We start from the raw sequence: 18,259 nt of genomic DNA, 5'->3' as shown, positions 1-18,259 counted from the left end.
CCAACTCACAACAATCCTCCTGTCTCAGCCTCCTGAGTGCTGGGATTACAGGCATGCACCACCACGCTTGATATCAGATGACAGTAACTTGAAGTGCTCTCACTGCAAAGTCCCTTCTACTCCCACCTTCTGGGGGATCTTTTGAAGCCCCAAACTGATCTCATCATTTTTGCTGAAGATCCTTTGCTGGTTATCTTTTCTCTGCAGGATAAGTCAGAAGAGATGGCAAGCACATACCTCTATCCCACTTGCTCACGATTTCCAGTCTACTTTCAGCCCTTGGACTAAATCACTTTCCCGCCTCCCAACCATCTGCAGCTTCACTCTCCTCTCCACCTTGTTTGCAGGGACTCAGCCTTGAGATCTTGATTCAAATGTTGCTCCCTTTTAGACTGCTGTTCTTGGCTGAGGCCCCTTTATAGGCCTTGAGTTCCCCTCTTACTTTTCCTCCATGACACTCATCATCGTTGGTAGCTGTACCCTTATTTGCTTGGTTATGATGTGATGTTAGTTCTCCTGGGTCTTAGTCTGTTTTGTGTTGTGATGACAGAATACTGCAGATTAGGACTTGGTAAAGAACAGAAATTTGTGTCTCATAGTTCTGGAGGCTGGGAGTCCAACATCAAGGTGCAGGCACGGGGCAAGGGCTTCATGTTACATTAGCAGAGGACATCACGTGGCCAAAGAGACTGTGAGAGTGAGATGGTGGGAGCAAGGGAGCTGCGGAGGCTGAGGCCATTCCCGGACAACTGACCCACTCCTCCCACTTCGTGAACCTTGTCTATTCACAAGGGTGGTGCCCTTGTGACTTAATCAATATTGTCACAGTGGCCATTAACTCTCAATGTGAGTTTTAGAGGGAGCATTCAAACCACAGCACCATAGGTGTGCATGTCTCTGAGGCAGGACAAATTTGTTTTGTCAACTGCCATACCTTACTCTTGCATTATCTAGATTCAGCCCCACTGCCAGGACAGTGTCTGTGGTAGATGATGCACTGGAGCAGCCCTTGAATGAGTCAATAAAGCCAGCGTTTGTTTGATGCAGTTGTATAACTAAGAGTCTCTAGTTTAGGTTGGGATCCCTGTCTTGGACATGCAGTGGGATTCAGAGGCCTGGGAATATAAGCTGGTTTTCGGTATGTCCCTGATGTGAGCAGCTTTCATATTTGCATACTTCTTATTTAGTGAGTGAGTGAGCCAAAGGTACATGGCATACAGTGACTTGTGACTGTGATGAGCCTGACCTTGAACTGTGTGTGTTGATGTGCTGATAATCTCAGCACTCCGGGAGGCTGAGGCAGGAGGATGGCAAGTTTGAGCCTAGTCTGTACTGTAAAAAAAGAAAAGTTGATGCATAGGGCTGAAGTGGCTACCTTGGTGTGGCTTTGCTACCCTCTATTTCTCACAATTTATAGGGAAAATTCAATCAGCATCTCTAGCTGTGGCCAATGGGCATGAACTCCTCCATGGAGCAGAGCTCTCTGCCTCCGTATCAGCCTAGGGCACTGCTCTGGTGTGATATACAGCTTCTCTAACTTCAAGAAAGTTTTACCCTCCTTAGAACCTTTATCGATTGCTTTTTGTACTCTGGATAAACATCAAATTCACACAGTGGGTATTTATCACCGGCAGTTTATGGAGCAGGTAGGGTGCCAGGCATTGGGTACTGAGAACTGAATAAGACACTTGAAGAGCTCAGCTCAGGGAACACCACTTACAGTTCACAGGGTACTCTCACATAATTATTTTGATTTGTCACAACAGCCTTGTGACATGCACATCATTAGGGGCAGTTGAGGACTTGAATGCTTGGAGAGTTTACATGCAAAGAGCCCAAGTGTTTTGACTCCAACCACTGTGCAGTGTTGCTTTCAGAAGCTGACACTGTGAATGTGCTTCTGTCTCCTAATGCAGCCCCTCGTAATTTAGAAGGTGGCTTCTGTGCTCCCTGAGTCTTCTCTTCTTGTGACACACTTTATCGCAACACGTATGGTGTCCCCAAGGCATCTTGCTCGGATCCGGTCACAAGTATATCCCCCGAAGCTGTAGGAGGTCCTAGCAACTGTACTTGCTCTTCCATCTGCAAACCAGGAAGAGCTCAGCCTTCACAACTAGATTCTGAAGAAATTTAGCTGGTGGTTCAGCCTGAGACTTTCATGCTAGGACAATGCAGGAGGTACTTTCCCATCAACCTTTGTATAGTGAAAGATGATAGATGTAGGGATTTCCAGGGCTGCATGTGTGACACTTGGGCATCTCACTAAACGGTTTAATGGTTCACATTACAAGGTACTCATGATCCCTGGGAAATTTCATTCTAGAACAGACAGATCTATTAGATTTTTAGCTCAACAAATATGGAAAACAATCTCCATTTCTTTGTAGCTCCCATTTGCTGCTCCTTGGGTAAGTGGGCAGTGTAAACAGTGGCTCTGCTCCATGACAGGCTGTCACACATAAGTGCGCTGGGAGTCCCAGCGTGAGCCCAGGCCCAGGGCAGGCGTGTCTGGGCAGGCCCAGTGAACTGCAGTGTGGGGCTGTTAGGAGCCCGGGACCCGGGAGACTATTGAGCCTCCTAGGAAGGAAGAAGGAGCCAGGCAGCTGACCTGGTAACCAAACTTTGATGGTGCCAGCGAAAGAGCAGTTCAGAGTATGGCCCTGTGAATGGCCCATTGCTGGACTCCTCCCACAGCTCAGACCCTTCTGGACTGCTTAGGAGACCTATGGAGAGTAAAACAAAACAAAAGCAAAAGCAAACCAGAAAACTACACATAAAAATGGAAAACATACTTTAAACTAGCTGCTAGCAGTCTCCAGGGAATAAGCTCAGGGCCTCATCTGGACCGTAAATCACAAAAGGAGAGCGGTCCTTCTTCCATTGTGCTTCAGAACCTGCACGTTTTTGCTTTCCAGTACTTCTGAGGTGGCAGGGACAGCAGCACCAGGAGGCGGTGGCTCTGCCTTGTGTCCTGGCAGGGGACCTGGAGCAAGGCAAGGGGACAAAATGGTGGGTGGCCATAAAACTGACTGTGTCTGGATGAGCTACATCCCCCACCTCAGACACCAGAAAAACATGGGAAGTTATTCTAAGAGACCTGAGTGAGCCAGTGAAAGTTAAGACCTTGCCACTCATGGGATTGGACCTCAATGGCCTAGGCCTGGGGGAGGGACCATCTTAGATCGGCCATCTTCTCCTTCCTTGCTGAACAGCCCAGGGCCCACAGCTCTGAGGCCCTTGCTGTTCTTGTTACTGTCTTTTGGAGTCACTCCAGGCTGTGAGAGCCAGCACTGTTTGTTGTAAAGGTTTTAAGCAATCCCAGAATTAATCTTGCTTCGCATTTCTTTTTTAGGCTAGATGAAATGAAGGCTCACAGGGACTTGAAGTGACTTGTCCCAACTCTATAACCAGTTAACAGGAGAGCCAGGACATTACTCAAGGGACACAGCTATGCTTTCCCCTTTATTATGACCTTTACTTATCCCCGCTTCATTTCTCTGACACTGGGTTCATATCTGAGCCAGGCATTTGGAGCGTCTGAGCAGATGCAGCTGGTACGTTATTCCAGACAGGCGCGATGATGCTGTGGCCCCTGCAACAGTTGTCAGAGACATTTGGCTTTTGCCCTCTAAGGCAAAGGGTGACAGACAGGTTTTCCAGCTGGTTTGTTGGGTGGGCTGGCAGTGCCATTCTTTCTCCTGAAGGCAGCAGTTAGGGTGCCTCAGGGAAGACAGCATGTCCTTGCTGAGGAAAAGGGCTCTGTAGACAGCATTGGGCAGAGCAAGAACAGGACTGCAGAGACACCTGCAGTGACCCCAAAGCAAGCAGAGCAATCGTCTTCATGGGACAGCATAGCACTCAGAAAATCCCCCAAGAACAGCTGACCAGGGAAATTCCTGCTATCGACAGGGACCTGTAGTGAGCCAGTGAAGTCACTTTGATGTCAGAAATGGGATGAAAGAAAGATATTCTACAAATCTCTGCTTTTGGCTGGGACTACCAGCACTTTGAGATGGCCTACAAAGATGAACATTTCATAGATAGCCCTGTCCCTGATCCAGAATTCACCAAGTATAGTCAGGGCCAACAAATAGATTTTGCATCTAAGCCAAGGCCCATTGATTCTTGGTGACTGCAGAAGGGTTTTGTTCAACAGGAATCTGAGCTGGGATCTGAGGCAGAAACTGCTGTTCTGATCAGCCAGGTCCATCTCTGTTGGTGACAGGCTAAAGTGGGAAGAGGTCTGAGTATTAGGTAGATAGAACAATGGGTCCCTAAAGATATCCTTGCCTTGTTCTCTGGAACCTGCAAATATATGACATTATATGTTAAGGGGGTAAGGGAATTAAGGATGCAAGTGGAATTCAGACTGCCGGTCAGCTGCTCTTGAGATGGAACAAGGACCCTGATTACCTCATGGGTCTGATATCATCACAAGAACCCTTGTAAATAAAACAAGGCAATCAGGGACTCAGAGTCAATGGTCTCATGTAAGAAAAACTTGCTTGGCCATTGCTGGTTTTGAAGATGAATGTGGCTGGTAAGAGGGAGAGAAGAGCTTGTGCCCTAGGGCCTCCAGAAAGGAACTTGACTTGAGCCTGCCCCCACCTTGATTTGAGCCTTGTGAGAACTATTTCAAACTCGTGACCTCCAAAAGCGTAAGGTAATAGGATTTGCTGTTTTAAGCCACTAAGTTTGTGTGGCACAAGAAATGGATTCAAATCAGTATTATTTTCAACCCATGACTCATCAGGCAAACTTGCCTTATGTTTAGTCTAAATTTCTTATTATTTGCTCAAGCCTTTCTTTAGGATTCCAGGAAGAGACTTGCTAAGGTGGTTAAGACAATTTCCATAAGAAGGGCTTTAAAAGGACCACCAGTAGAGAACCGGTGAAAGAGAAGGACACAGATTTTATAGTTTTCCTACAAACTTGAGGTGAGAGGTAGGGAAAGCATCCCCAGCAGGCAGGTTCAGAACAGGGCAGTGAGCTCTTCTAGCCACTGCCTCCCCATTATCAGGGGCAGAGAGTTAAACTGGGGCTCTCCTTGGGGACTCTTGGTTTTCTTTTCTTTTCTTTCTTTTTTTGTTTTTGTTTTTGTTTGTTTTTTTGAGACAGGGTCTTACTATTGTAGTTCAGGCTGGTCCTGAACTCACTATGTAGCCCAAGCTGGCCTTGAACTCAGAGCAGTCCTCCTGCCTCAGCCTAGGATTACAGGCATGCACCACCATACCCAGCCTACCCTTGATTTTCTTATCAAATTAGCATTAGATGATCTCAGGAAGTCTCTTTGATATTCTGTAGTGTCAAGGACTCAGGAATGATGCTGAGGAAGCTAAAAATAATGGACTGTTTTCTAAGTAGCAAGCATGTTGGTTTCATGTCTCATTTGTGCCTGACTGTTCTCTGAGGTAACCTTGCTGGGTGGGTACCATTGTTAGCTTCCTGTCACTGTGACAAAATACCTGAGGAAAACAACTTAAAGGAAAGATTTATCTTGGCTCAGGGTTTTAGGCTATGGCCAGTGGCTCCATTGCATTAAGCCTGAGGTGGGCAGAGCATTATGGTGGGGGTGTGTGTGGCAGAGGAAAGCTGCTTACCCAGAGGGCGAGAGCTGCGTCAAAGGGCTTCTTCCTTCCTCTGCTGTTACTCTGTCCTGGTCCCCACCCTCCTGGATGCCGCCCTCATCCAGGGCGAGTCTCCAACCTGCCAATGCTCCACACCCCAAATCGTGTCTGGAAACATCCTCACATCACACACACCCGGATGTGTGTTCCACTAATTCCCTAGGTGTGCCCCAGTCCGATCAAGTGGACAGTCAGGGATCAAGATTAACCATCACATTGCCCTTTCATGGAGGCCCTGAGGGGTTAAGTAGTTTCCTAAGGCACCCAGGCTAAGGAGCAACAAATCCGGTCTGCAAGTCAGAGATCGTGTTTTCCCTCATGACACTGTGATACCTCCTAGAAGGACTCTGGCTTTGGGTTGTGCTTAGGACAGAATTCAGGTGGCCAAAATCCCAGGCTGGGGCTGGGAGGTACACTTGGGGAGGAAACTCTTTGTTGTGCTAGCCTCCAAAGGGTGAAACTTGGGGTAAGAAGATTAATTCTGCTATAATGCAAGTATCTATGATTCTGTTTCTTTTCCTGGTTTGATTAAAAAGTAGTTGTGTGATCTTGTACAAGTCACTTTCCTTCTCTGGGCCTCAATTTCCTGGTCTGGGAAATGGGAAAGATGGTCTAGAATTAGTGTTTTCTAAATATTTTTTTAAACAGAAGTTCACACCGCATCAACTAAGGAGATCTTGTTGGATCTTACTTGCTGCAATTGGTAGTCTAAAAGCATTTTTAAAATCTAAAGTAAATCACAAAATACTATTTTTCAAACTTCATACTCTCCACTACCTCTGATCTCTTTTTGGATGATATGTTCATTTCCCATCCAACCATCTTGCCCACCACTGAGAATCCCTCTTGTGGATTTTAGAATTTTGCTCTGGCTATAAGGTTATTGGAGTCTAAACATAAACATGTATTCTGCAAGACAGGAGACAAAACAGCCTTTTGATACTGCCCATTTCTTCCATTTTTCTTTATCTGTAACATTTACCTCCCCATGGTACCCTGTAGGTTGCTTCTTGACTCTGCCACCAAGGCAGTAGAGAGTAGCCCTCCCATTTGAGCAGGGCAGCTCTCAGGGAGCCTGTGAAAGTGGTTATCTTCTATTCTTGGCATGGGCTGTAACACGAGAGCGATCCCAACTTCAGAGATTATCACCTTTCGTCTTTTATTTCCCCTTTTCTCCCCACCCCCCTGCAAGATAATAAAATTACCAGGCAAGTCTTGTCTTCCTCCTGGTCTAGTCAGAGCTCAGAGATATTTACTTCTTGGGTAAGTAGCTATAGTCTCACCAACCAGACTTTATCACAGTTAAGCAAGTTCAGTTCTGCTGGTCTAATCCCCCATGTATGTTGTGGGGTTTTTTGGATATACAGCTTTTGACATCTTTTGATACAAAATGACAACTGTGGGCTACCAGATGTGATAAGGCAAAGAGGTTTCAATTTGACCAGACTGGAAAAGAAGGGCCTTTCTGCAAAACAGTTTTGGATGGGGAGAAAATATATGGACCAAAAACCTTTGGTCCCAAGAAGGAAGGAAAGGGAGGGGTGGGCATCTCTCAGGGCCCAGAGACTCTCTCCAGTCATGCAAGTCTTTGGTGTCTGGTACAGAAAACGAGGTTCCCAATAGAGTCAGCCCCACATCCATGGCCACACTCAGTCATGCGCTGGACACGAAGGCCAGCACAGGAGAAGCAAGTGGCTATGTTCCTGATCTCAGAGAACAGCCGCTGTTAGTGGGAGAAATAAGGTGTCCTCAAATGCCAGAAATGAAGCAAGAACAGATTAGAATCTGTTATGGCTTGTGTCTAGCTGGCCCCCCACAGCCTCATGCAGTCATAGGTGGGGCTTTTGGGAGGTGGCTTGAGCTAAGATATTCGCTGCTGTGGTCAAGGATGTGATGCTGGGATTTAGTCACCCATGACAGGGTTGACAGTGTGAGTGCCACCCGCCCTAAGGGTAGCCAGGATTAGATATAAGGAGCAGAAAGAGCTGTCAGTTACTTGCATTTGTTGGCTTCTGCCTGGCATGAACTATTTCTTCCCTGTGATGCCCCTCTGCTATACCACCTTATCTTGGAGCCTACTGATGATAGGCTGAAACCAACACAAACTGTGAGCCAAATAAACCTTTCCTTCTTTAACTTTGGAGTGTTTTGTCTCAGCAACCAGAAAAGTAACTAAGATGGAATCAAAGGCTACATCACACTTGGTTCAAATTATCAGGACTTCTGAGGAGTGGGGAAGAGCTCTAAAGGGTAAGAGGATGAAGATCAGTATTGCTGGACAGGAGGCGTCTGCATGTGAATGGGGACAGGAGAAAGCCTTGCGGGATGGGGAGGATGCGTGTGAGTGTGTATGTACACGTGTGCACAGGAGTGCAGTGGTGGTGGTGTCTGTGGAGGTGGCAGAGTGACATTCCGAGTGTGGGGCTCTGCAGGCAACTCCTTGGGAGTAGGGGGAGCCTGCTGTGGGTCGCATCCTGCAGGAGACAGCGTGGACCAGCTATTTCTTCTCGAAGCCGGGCGGCTCTGTGGATGCGCGAGGTGCGGAGCCAGGCTCGCTGCACTCCTCGTTGCTATGCATATACCCCATGCCTTGGCTCTTCTCTCTTGTCGACCTTCCAGTCACTCCTAAATTCGGTTCCTGTTCTCTGCCTCTCCCTGCCTGCCAGTGCTACGCATGTTCTCAGCCAAGCAGTGACATTTCTCCAAGCACACAGCCTGTGCAGTTTGAAAGCCTGAGACGTGCTTGGGGTTTGACTCCTCCTGCCACCCTTGCTTAGAGTCTGTGTGTGCTTGAGATTGGGGGCCTTAAATCCCCATTACAGAGAAAAAAGCAAGTCAGTCTCCAGAGCCATGTTCAGTAAGTCATTCAGACAGCATAACAAATGTCCAATTGTCTCCACTGCTAGCTCCCCTTGGGGCAGCAGGGCAGCATCAGCAGGGCAGTGTCCCTTCAGGGCCGAAGAGTGGGGGAGGACCACAGGAGAGGCAGAGGTGTCTGCTACCCACTGACCTGCTTGGGCACTGGGCTGCAGGCCACCTCCTCCAGGGTGTTCTCTGCTGTCCTCTGGGCAGGGTCACTGGCAGAGCCTGCCTTCTCCATTCTCAGGTTCTCCTCTCCCCTGTCCCTGGAGCCAGCCCTGCTGGTCCTCATATGCTGGGGCTTGGTCCACCTGCGCAGCTGCCTCAGAGCCTGGTGCTTGCTCCTAAGGGTCACCTGTACCGTGCCACCTGCAGGAGGGGACTCCAGGTGGATGTGGCACTGGGCACCTTCTTGCCACACCTGGTACATGTCTCTCCCACGTTCTTGCCCCAGCTCTTCACAGCCAGGGGCCCAACCCTGGACCTTTTGCTTTGTTTCTGTCTCCATGTTTGTTCCTTGTAGGAGTCTCCTGTTGGTTTTTGTTAAAATTCATATATTAAAACAATGTGACCAAGAGTAGGTATTTGCTTTAGATACCTGTCATTGAAATATCAGCCCTCTGTCTCTTACAAAAATTTTCTCCATTGCTTTTCCACATAGTTTTATTTTACGTTATTTTTGTGGGGGGAGTAGGGTTAAGGCTCTTTCTTCCTTTGTTGTAAGTGCTTAAAAAGCCATCAGGCCTTGATGGGCGTGATGGCGCATACCTCTAATCCCAGGACTCCAGAGGCTGAGGCAGAAAGATCACCATGAGTTCAAGGCCAGCCTGGGCTACATGGTGAGTTCAACGCCAGCCTGAACTATGTAGCCAGACCCTGTCTCAAAAAATGCAACAAAAACAAACAAACAAAACTAAAACCCTAACCGGTCAAGCAGCCAGTACTGTACTCTAAACTGTGGCCTTCTAGGGGCAGCTGGTGGGAGGTGGCTTTGATGGGGCTGTGGTGGAGGAGGAGGAGACAGCCTGGGTTGGCTTGCTGGGAACTTCTCTGTATTGCCCAGGGCCCTGGGGCGGTGGTCTTCTGGGTGCAGAGTGTAGGGAGAGGCGGAAACAGCTTTGAAGGAAAATGTGGCCGTACTTCCAATTATTATGTTTTTGCATTGCTGGGGAAAGAAACCCACGGTCTTGCACACACTAGGCAAGGGCCTGCTCAGCAGCAGAGCTCTACCCCTTGCTTGCAACAGACTTCCAGTCAGAAGCCTCACCTGCTTTTCTTCCTCCCTTCACATCTCCTTGCACCGAGCTGACCTGGTGAGCTAAGCAGGCTGAGCAGGCAGAGTCTGGGGAGCTGTCTGCCTGGGCCCCACATCCCCTCTAAGGGATGAGCAGGGGGCTCCTCTTCTAAGGGATGCTGGGTGTGCCTTGCCTGTGCTGTGGGTGGCAGGCCTGCCTCTGGCTCCTGCCCTGGTTAGGAGATCCCCTGTCTGATGCATGCCACTGTAGTGTCTCCTCGTTCCATATATTTGTTTTAAATGCAGCAAAATAACTGTACTAATTTTAAGAGCGTAAGAAGTGAATACTGCAATGTTGTCTATAGCCACAGAAATCAAGTTTGAGAACACTCCTTGAGTGCCCATTGCATCTGAAGCTTTGGCCATGCATTGTCTGTCACCGGACTATTAATAAAAAGCAACTGTAATTGCACCAATGCCTTTCATGTGCCAGGCATGTTCTTGTCTAATCTTGACAATAACCCTTTTATCTCCAACTGACAGCTAAGGAAACAGACTTAAAGAGGTTGAGTAATCTGCCCAAGGCTACAGAACTACTTAAGGGGCAAGGCTGGGGTTCAGACTCTGCAACAGCGCCAAGCCCCAGAGCCAGGAAATCCACGAACAGAGGACCCGGCTGAGTCGACAGAGAGCGAATGGTGTAATTAGATGCTGAGGTCTGTGACGACAACAGTGGTGGCTCTCAGAGGAGGTTGGGAGGGGAGATCTGCAGAAGCTCATGTGGTTAGGGGGCTTCTGGAGGGAGGTGAGGCTGGGTTTGTATTTAGGCGAGTGAGGGTGGGAAGCAGGCATTTCAGGGCGGATTAAGGCAGGTGAGGGAGGGGCAGTGATAAGAGAGGAGTGAAGGCGTGATCTGGGGAATTAGTGGGAACAAAGCCAGCAGATCATTGTGGTTACATATCAGAGCCCCCACCAGTTCTCTTTATGAATTTGGGGTAAAAGAAATAAACCATCTTAACCTCAGTTCATTATAAGTAAAAACAAGGATAGTAAGAGTCTGTTTTCTGTTGCTACAGCAAACTACCTGATGCTGGGTAATTAATCTACAATAGAAGGTCATTTGACTCTCCGTTCTATAGGCTGGAAAGTCCAAGAACACAGAGCTGGCATCTTGTGAAGAAGACGGAAGGCGTAGGGCAAGTAAATGTGCAAGACGGAGAAAACCAGGTCAAACTCATTGTTCTGTATTGAGCCCACTCCTGAGAGAACTAACCTACTCTTGTGATAGTGACATTAAGCTGCATGTGAACTAATCACCTTTTAAAATCCCACCTCTTACTACACTTACAATGGCAACCGCATTTTAAGTTTTTGAAGGGAAGTCCAGCCAATAGCAACCTGCCTTACCTTTCCATAGTAAGGATTGAGACAGTTGGTGCAAGTACTGAGCACAGAGTCTGGCACATACTGTCCTTTGCAGTTGAAAATGTTCTGCCCTCAGCTGACACACTGCTTTGTTTTTGTGTCATCTTCCCCTTCCCTCAAGGTCCCCTAATACCAAGTCACCTGGTCTGGTTGTTTTGTTTTCTTTTTCCCTTCATCACTGTCCCCACCCTAGTTGAAACCCTGGTCTTTCCATGCCAGAGGGACTGCAGCAGGTGCAGGCTTCAACCTGTCCTCACATTCACAGGTGCCAGCACATCAGCACTAGACTCTTCATCCTTGAACCCTGCTTGCTCCCTCTGCCATGCTCAGAGTCCTCCGGTGACTCACTCTTGCTGGAGGAAGGAAGGCCAGCCTTTTGAGCCGAACCACTCACAACCCACTTTTCCATTTCTTCACCTCTGTTTCTCTGCATGGCTAAGTGTCCTACAAATGTGGTAGGCTCTTTCCTGCCTCTGAGGCTTCCTCCCTCTTCCTTGGCATCTAGCCCAGTACAGGCTTCCCAGCCCGTCTCCTTGAAGATCAGCCTCTCTGGGAATTTGTTCCTGACCAGTCCTGCTCATGAGCTCCCTCCCTGGTGATGGCTTTTATAAGGTGTGATAGAAAAAAACACGGTGAAGGTTTAAATAAAAGAATTTATGACAGTAAAAGACACGTTTCCATTAATTTCCCTCACAATACTCCCGCTCACTTCAAGCACACCTATCATACTATCCATGCTACTTTCTGGAATGGTTCTGGAAGTCTTCTTCCTGAGTGTCTTTGTTTGCACTGTCCTGGTGCCTTGATGTCCTGAATTGATTTAAAACATTTCTTTTTCATGGTCATTTTGACTTTGGGGTAGAGCCAGAGTGTTCACTGGTGCCAGATCCAGTGAATAAGGTGAATGAGGACACACTGTAATTTTTTTTTACGAGCCTGCCTTTCCATTACAGAGTACCTGGTGGTGGCATTTACTGTAATTTTCACACCTTGTAAAGACACTCATGAAAGAGGAATTCCAGAACTGCTTCAGAAAGTGGCAAGTACCATCAAACACGTGTTCGAAGTGAGGAGGAGGATTCTGAGGGAGACTAACGGCAATGTGTCTTTCACTAACCACTTTCCGACTATTTTGATCATACCGCCTGTGCTTTTCCCAAGCTTGCTCATTTGGCCAACAGCTTCTGTGCGGGTGACAGACGCACATGGGAAACAATGTGTCCCAGGTGGGCTGCAGAGTCCTCCAGGGAGGGCCACTTCCTCTGCCTTTTGGTGGGTACCCTTGCTTCTCAACAAACAGTATGGCCAAATGTATGATAGATAAATTTTATAGTTTTAAAAAACAAACATGGTTTTGAGAATGACAATAATGAAAAAATAGGAGATGGGAGAAAAGTGTGTCTTTTTCAGGAGAGAGGGAGTGCAGAAATCCCATGATGCAGCAGAAGCTTCTGGCTCAGGCTGGGCCATCGTCTATGCCATAACTCTGTCATCTCTCCCTCTCGTGCCTCCAGCTGGGCTGTCCTCATGTCCCCCAGCCTTGCTTTCTATCCTTAGAAACCACCCTGTCCCCTACTCCCTCTTTTGGGCTTTGCCCAGGAGCTCAGAGTTGTTGCCGAAGGCAAAATGAGGTGGCACCGGGGTTTAGGTGCAAGTCCTCTCTCTGACGTCCCCTTCCCCAAGTCCCTGCTGGAAGCTCTCAGAGGGTCTCGAGTGTTTGTTGAATGCCTCATCAGATGAGTCTGTGGCGCGGACTATGAGGCAAAGCCTGTCACACTGACATGTGGCCATTTGTCATAGCCCCTGATGACAGTGACAGCACCGTAGTGACAACGATGTGACGGGGCGAGCAGTGCGGGATGGTGGGGACACCAGAGAGGCCCGTTCTCCTCTCGGGGCCTTGGGAATTCAAGCCAGGCTTTTTATTTTTTGGGTTTGCACTCTGTGCCCAGCTGGCAAGATGCCTCTCTCAGATCCAAAGGGGGAAAGAAGAATCCCTTCCCCGGGTTCTTGGGGACGTCAAACTGTTCCTTACGCAACAGCTTCCTAATGAGTTAAGTGTAAATGAATCAGAAGCAGATGGATTGGATTGTTCTGGAAATACACCCGAGGTTTAAAAATTAAGGGAAAAAGCATTTGGCAAAAGGCATTTTGGGGTTTGCCAAGACCCAGAACATTTGAAAAACAGTTCAAGATTTCTTTTTCCCTTTTCCTTTTTCTTTTCTTTTTGGTTGCAAAACCCAAAATGCTGCCTGGAGGCCGCAGAAAGAGATGGGCCTCAGTCCTCCTTTCTAACTGCAGTCCTCCCGCCGTGTGGGGAATGGGCCCCGGACAGAGGCAATGGGCTATGGAAACAGCCCTGGGGGATGAATGGAAACAGCCCCGGGGGGTGAGGTGTGCACGTGGAAGCCTGGTGTCTGCAGAGCAGCCGGCCTGTCGGGCCCACAGCCCCCAGGGCTGGCTTTGGGCTTCGACCTCGGCCTTGGCCCTCACCTCTCACCTAAGGCCTGGCTATGCTTTGCCTCCCATTGAGGGGAGGTGCCTGCTGTAAGGGAAACAACTCCAGTTTGCTAGGCGAGAAACTTGGATGGTTAGCAAGCACCAGTCCAATAAAAAAAAGTGAAGCATTTATTTTAGGAAAAAACCTTTAAATTTTTTTTTATTGGTCATATTTGGCATAACTGACACTTTCCCTGGAAGGACCATCTTGCTAAAGGAAAAAAATAAAATAAAAAGCAACTGTCTTGAAGAAAACTCAACCAGGCAGTTTCTAAATCTTCTGCTGGCTGTGCGGTTGTGCGCCACACACCAAGCTCTCTGTGCTTCGGTTTCCTGATAGCCACCTCTGTAGATCTTCTCTCATTTAATCCAAGTGTGAATCAAATGTGTTGGAGGCTGTGCTAGTGGCAATTCATGCCAGACACCGAATCCTATGTTACCGGGGCACCAGGTCCTCTGTGTGTCTGCTGTGTCCCCTTACACATTTCAGGGCAGGTGCCCCTCTCCTGTGCCCCAGGATCCTGTCTGTGAAGGCTGAGACATCTGCCTGCCTCTCAGACCTCTGAGTTCTAGGCTGGCTGAGCCTGCCGTTCCCTACCGGTCCCTGGGGTAGGGGGCAGTGGTCTTTCTGGTGACCTGGGGACCTGCTGACAGATTTCTACCTGGCGGTTCTGGGGTCTTCCACTTGCAACATGTGCTGTCCTCATTTGCGATTTTGCCCCACCCCTGTCTGGAAAAGCAATATTGGAGCTTCCCTGTGGGTTGCCACTTGCTGTTCTCACCTCTGCAGTCTGCTGTTGCTGGTTTGCCTGTTTCTACAGGCAGCAGGGACGCCCAGGGCTCCCCGTAGGGTGCCGAGCTGTTGGGAGCAGCAGTTCAGCCTGCAGGTGCCAAAGTCAGGGAGTGCAGCGTGCAGCTGAGTACCACCCGGCTTCTGAGCATGACTTATTTCTTTGCTTCTTTGCTCCTTCGCTCCCTCATGGGCCCTGGTCTGTGCTGGATCCTAACTTGATCCCCCAGGGAAACAGGCCTGTTCAGCCCAGCCCACGGCGACAGCAACCTCGGCTAGCAATTGTAGGACTGTTTACAGTTTCTGAGAATCTCTTGAGTATAAAATCTCCTAGTATCTTTTCTCAAAACCCCACAGAAAATGCAGAGGCCTTTGGCCTGTTTGGTCCCTCATCCCATTTAACAGAGGAACTGATCTTGGCGAGGTCCCCTGGCCACTTGGAGCAGGGCTGGATCTAGTTACCAGGCTTTCCTTTGGTACTTGAACTCACTGTATTCTCCATCAGGATCTACTTTGTTCCATGTTATCTTGTTTATATCATTGTTTCAACGCTCCATATGGACTGTAAAGTCTTTTAGGACAAGATCATGTTTTACACTTCTCTGTAATTCATACGGTGTTGAGCACATTGTCTTGGACATGAAGTCTGCTTAACAAATGTTTAATTGACAGGGGAAAATGTGGAATTGGGCAGAACTAGTGGTGACCCTGGTTTGCTGCAGAGAGATTGGCATTCTACTCCTGAACATAAGAGACAGCTGCTCTGGGTCTGTAGGCTTGTCTTCAGTTGTCATAGGAGACCCCTCTAGAGTCATTGTCACCATCCCCAGCATTACCCTTATTAACACCACTTGCACATACTGAGTCCCTATACTACGCCAGGAAACAGAAGAGAAGGTGTTAGCTTCCAGACATGGTCTTAGTCAAGTAAAAATTAAGCAGAAACTCCAGAATTAGAGGGAGGAAGCAGCCTGTCTGGGGAGGGAGGGAAAGGCCTGCGTGATCTCTTAGCTGGGTCTCGATCCCCCACCTTGAAGCACTGGGTTCTAGAGTCAGCTGGCCGGTCCCTTTCCACTTGCTTCTTAACTGCATGAGTGAGAGGGCAAATGAGATCCCGTTTTGAACTCCCATGAGCTAAAGCAGCAGTAATAACAATGGTTCCTTGATGGTACTGGCTTGTTGAGGCTGCCATCAAACAGAACTGGCTTACCTCTGGGGCACAGGGAGACCATTTCCAGAAGGAGCACTGTGGGTGTGTGTCTTCCTCACTGACTTTGGGATGACTTAGTGGAAAGGAGGCACAATTCAACAAGAGGGTTTCTTTCAGACTTTGTACCATTGTTTGATTTTCTGAGTGTGTGGGACTGCCAAGAAGGCCCACCTCTCCTCCCGCGGGTCTCTCCCTCTCCTTGGTGAATTCTAGTTTCTCCAACATTACTGACATGAGGAAGTGAACCAAAGTGGGCTTCTCACCTCTCAGAGACAGGAAGAGAAGAGAAGACAAAGGCAAAAAAGGGCAGGATTAGAAATTCTCTTTTGGTCACCTCCCCCCACCATTTCCCCGTAGCATCCACCACAAAAACCCTACAGAGGTGCACAGAGTGGGCCAACTTGGAGCTCCAGGTCAGAGCGGAGGGGCTGTGGGGAAGTGACTCAGCGCCCGCACACTCTTCTGGGAGCAAGGTGCCACAGGGACCCTGGGATCCGGGGCTGTGGGCAGGAGTCCTGCCTCCTGGCCTGCCTCCTTTCACCATGCCAGTGAGCAGGGAGCCTGGGAGTGATTGATGGGCCCCAGCTTGAGTGGAAAGTCTGGATTCCAGCAATACAGCTAAGGAGGTAGGAGGAAAGCCACTCCGAACACCTGCAACAAAATTAAAAATTAAATAAATAAAATTTGTTAGTTTACAAATAGAACTGTTACTTGTTACTCAGGGTATTAACAATCTCTTTTTTGGATTAAAAATTTTTTTATTTTTAATTTTTTTTTTTTTTGGCAACACCCGTGAAAGACGTTTGTTTCAGTTGCCAACATTTCTGCAGAACTAATGTGGGTGGATTGTGACAGATATAATTTCTCCATCCTACAGTTTCATCAACTTGAGTTCTGTTAAACTATACCCGCTGGGCTTAGCTCCTTTTAAAGTTTCCGCTTTGACAGGTAGATTTATTAGTCTTGAAATTTGTACAAATCAGATGTCACTCGTGGCAACTTGTCAAAATGTCAGTCTGGCAAGGCGGCATGAAAGGCTTTCTGGAGAGAGAGACAGACTTGAGGCAGGCTTTAAAGCACTTCGTGTGAGCTGCAGAAAGGAATGGGAGGGCTTCAGCCCCTTGATCCTGAGGGCTTTACTTTATTAAATATCTCAAGCTGTACAGGGGGCCGGGCTTTTGGATCCGGGTCTCTGAGACATCAAGTCTGACAGCTCCCAAACGATGGCTCCTGCTGGCTACAGTGTCAAGTTTCGTTGCTTGTTATGTTCACTTAGTGGCAGAAGGCGAGGGGTACTTGCCTGGCTGCAGAGCAAGCCTGGGTCCTCTGGTTTCAGCAGCACTGGGAGCATTTGTGGAGTTGGATGGATGTCCTAGGGTGGGCTCCTATGGCTAGAACTAAGTGGGGCAACTTCTTGCCCATAAATGCAATCTGCTTGTCCCTCCTGGAAGAGGAAGAAGCTGAGATAGATTGCTGATATCAGGTGCCAGCCTTTGGAAACAGGCCTGCTCTGCTCCAGAGTGACAGGAGACAGGGTCCCCACAGCAGTCCTGGGGGACCCTTGGCTCACTTTTCTGTCTGTGTGCTCCCCACACTTTCCAAACTCTCATTCCACAGCCTTCCACTAGTCAAGAGCCTGCGATTTGGTAAGCTCTGTAATTATCTTAGTTTGACATAGCAGGAAATGTTATTAATAGTCAGAACATGATCTGGATTTCTTTCCTGGGGTGGGGTCAGGGAGTGCAGGACTAAGGACCAGGATGCAGCTACATCTAGTAGATGCACTGCAGGGCTCTTGGTGGCCAGGGACATTTAGCATTCCAGAACGGTGTCCTCTTGGGAGTCAGATGAGGGGTCAGGGGTTAATACTGCCAAGGTGGAGATGAAATGATTGTGGGGAAACTTGCACTGGATTAGCGTACTGTCTGTCTGTCTGTACGTGTGTTTGCCCAGTAAGGGTGGGAGATGCCAAGGGAAGCTGCAGCTCTCAGCGTTCCCACAGGCTCACTGTCCACTCCAGGAAGTCCTAGAGGGCCTGCTCATCTTTAGAGAGCAGGCCAAGGATTCTGGAAGGTAGAGGTATGCTCCCAAAGGCAGGCGCTGGGGCGCATGCCCCGATGTTTGGGTGCTCCCTCTCTCCCTCTGGAGGTGCACTGGGGAGATACCAGGCCAGTTCCCAGGGACACCTTCCCAGACATGCCCACCTGTTCTGACCCACTGTCACTGCAGCCCAAGGCTTGCTCTCTCCACCTCACCTGCTGCCTCCTTTCCGTTCCTTTGTGTTATCAAAGTCCCTTTTCTTCATAAGTTTCCAGAAATTCCTGCTAAAATGCAAATACCTCTTTGAAGGGTGACATTCTTTCCTTACTAGGGATTAGGTGACACACTGCTGAAAGTAAGAAAATATTTGGGGAGAAGGGAATGGGGCCAAGATCAGGGCAGAGGAAATAGGAGGCTCCCAGGGAGCCCGCCCTTCTCATTATGTTTCTGAGAATCCGACTCACTTGACACATTCTCACCTGTCTCCAGAGACTGCAGCAAAGCTCTGGCTTAGAGAGGCAGGTGGGGTGGCCGTCCCCAGACCTTTCACTGCCTTACTGTGCAGTGAACAGAGG

General features: G+C 48.6%; 1 protein-coding gene across 2 annotated transcripts in view; it reads left to right on the top strand.

The window, feature by feature from the left end:
- LOC106150063 overlaps positions 1-18,259 on the top strand; it is a 173,882-nt gene that overhangs the window by 75,182 nt on the left and 80,441 nt on the right. The window lies entirely within an intron of this gene.

Source organism: Chinchilla lanigera, unplaced genomic scaffold, assembly GCF_000276665.1.
Source record: "Chinchilla lanigera isolate Chin_1 unplaced genomic scaffold, ChiLan1.0 scaffold00062, whole genome shotgun sequence".
NCBI classification, from domain to species: Eukaryota; Metazoa; Chordata; class Mammalia; order Rodentia; family Chinchillidae; genus Chinchilla; species Chinchilla lanigera.
Note: the sequence above shows the minus strand (reverse complement) of the source record. Positions and strands in the feature narration are given on the sequence as shown.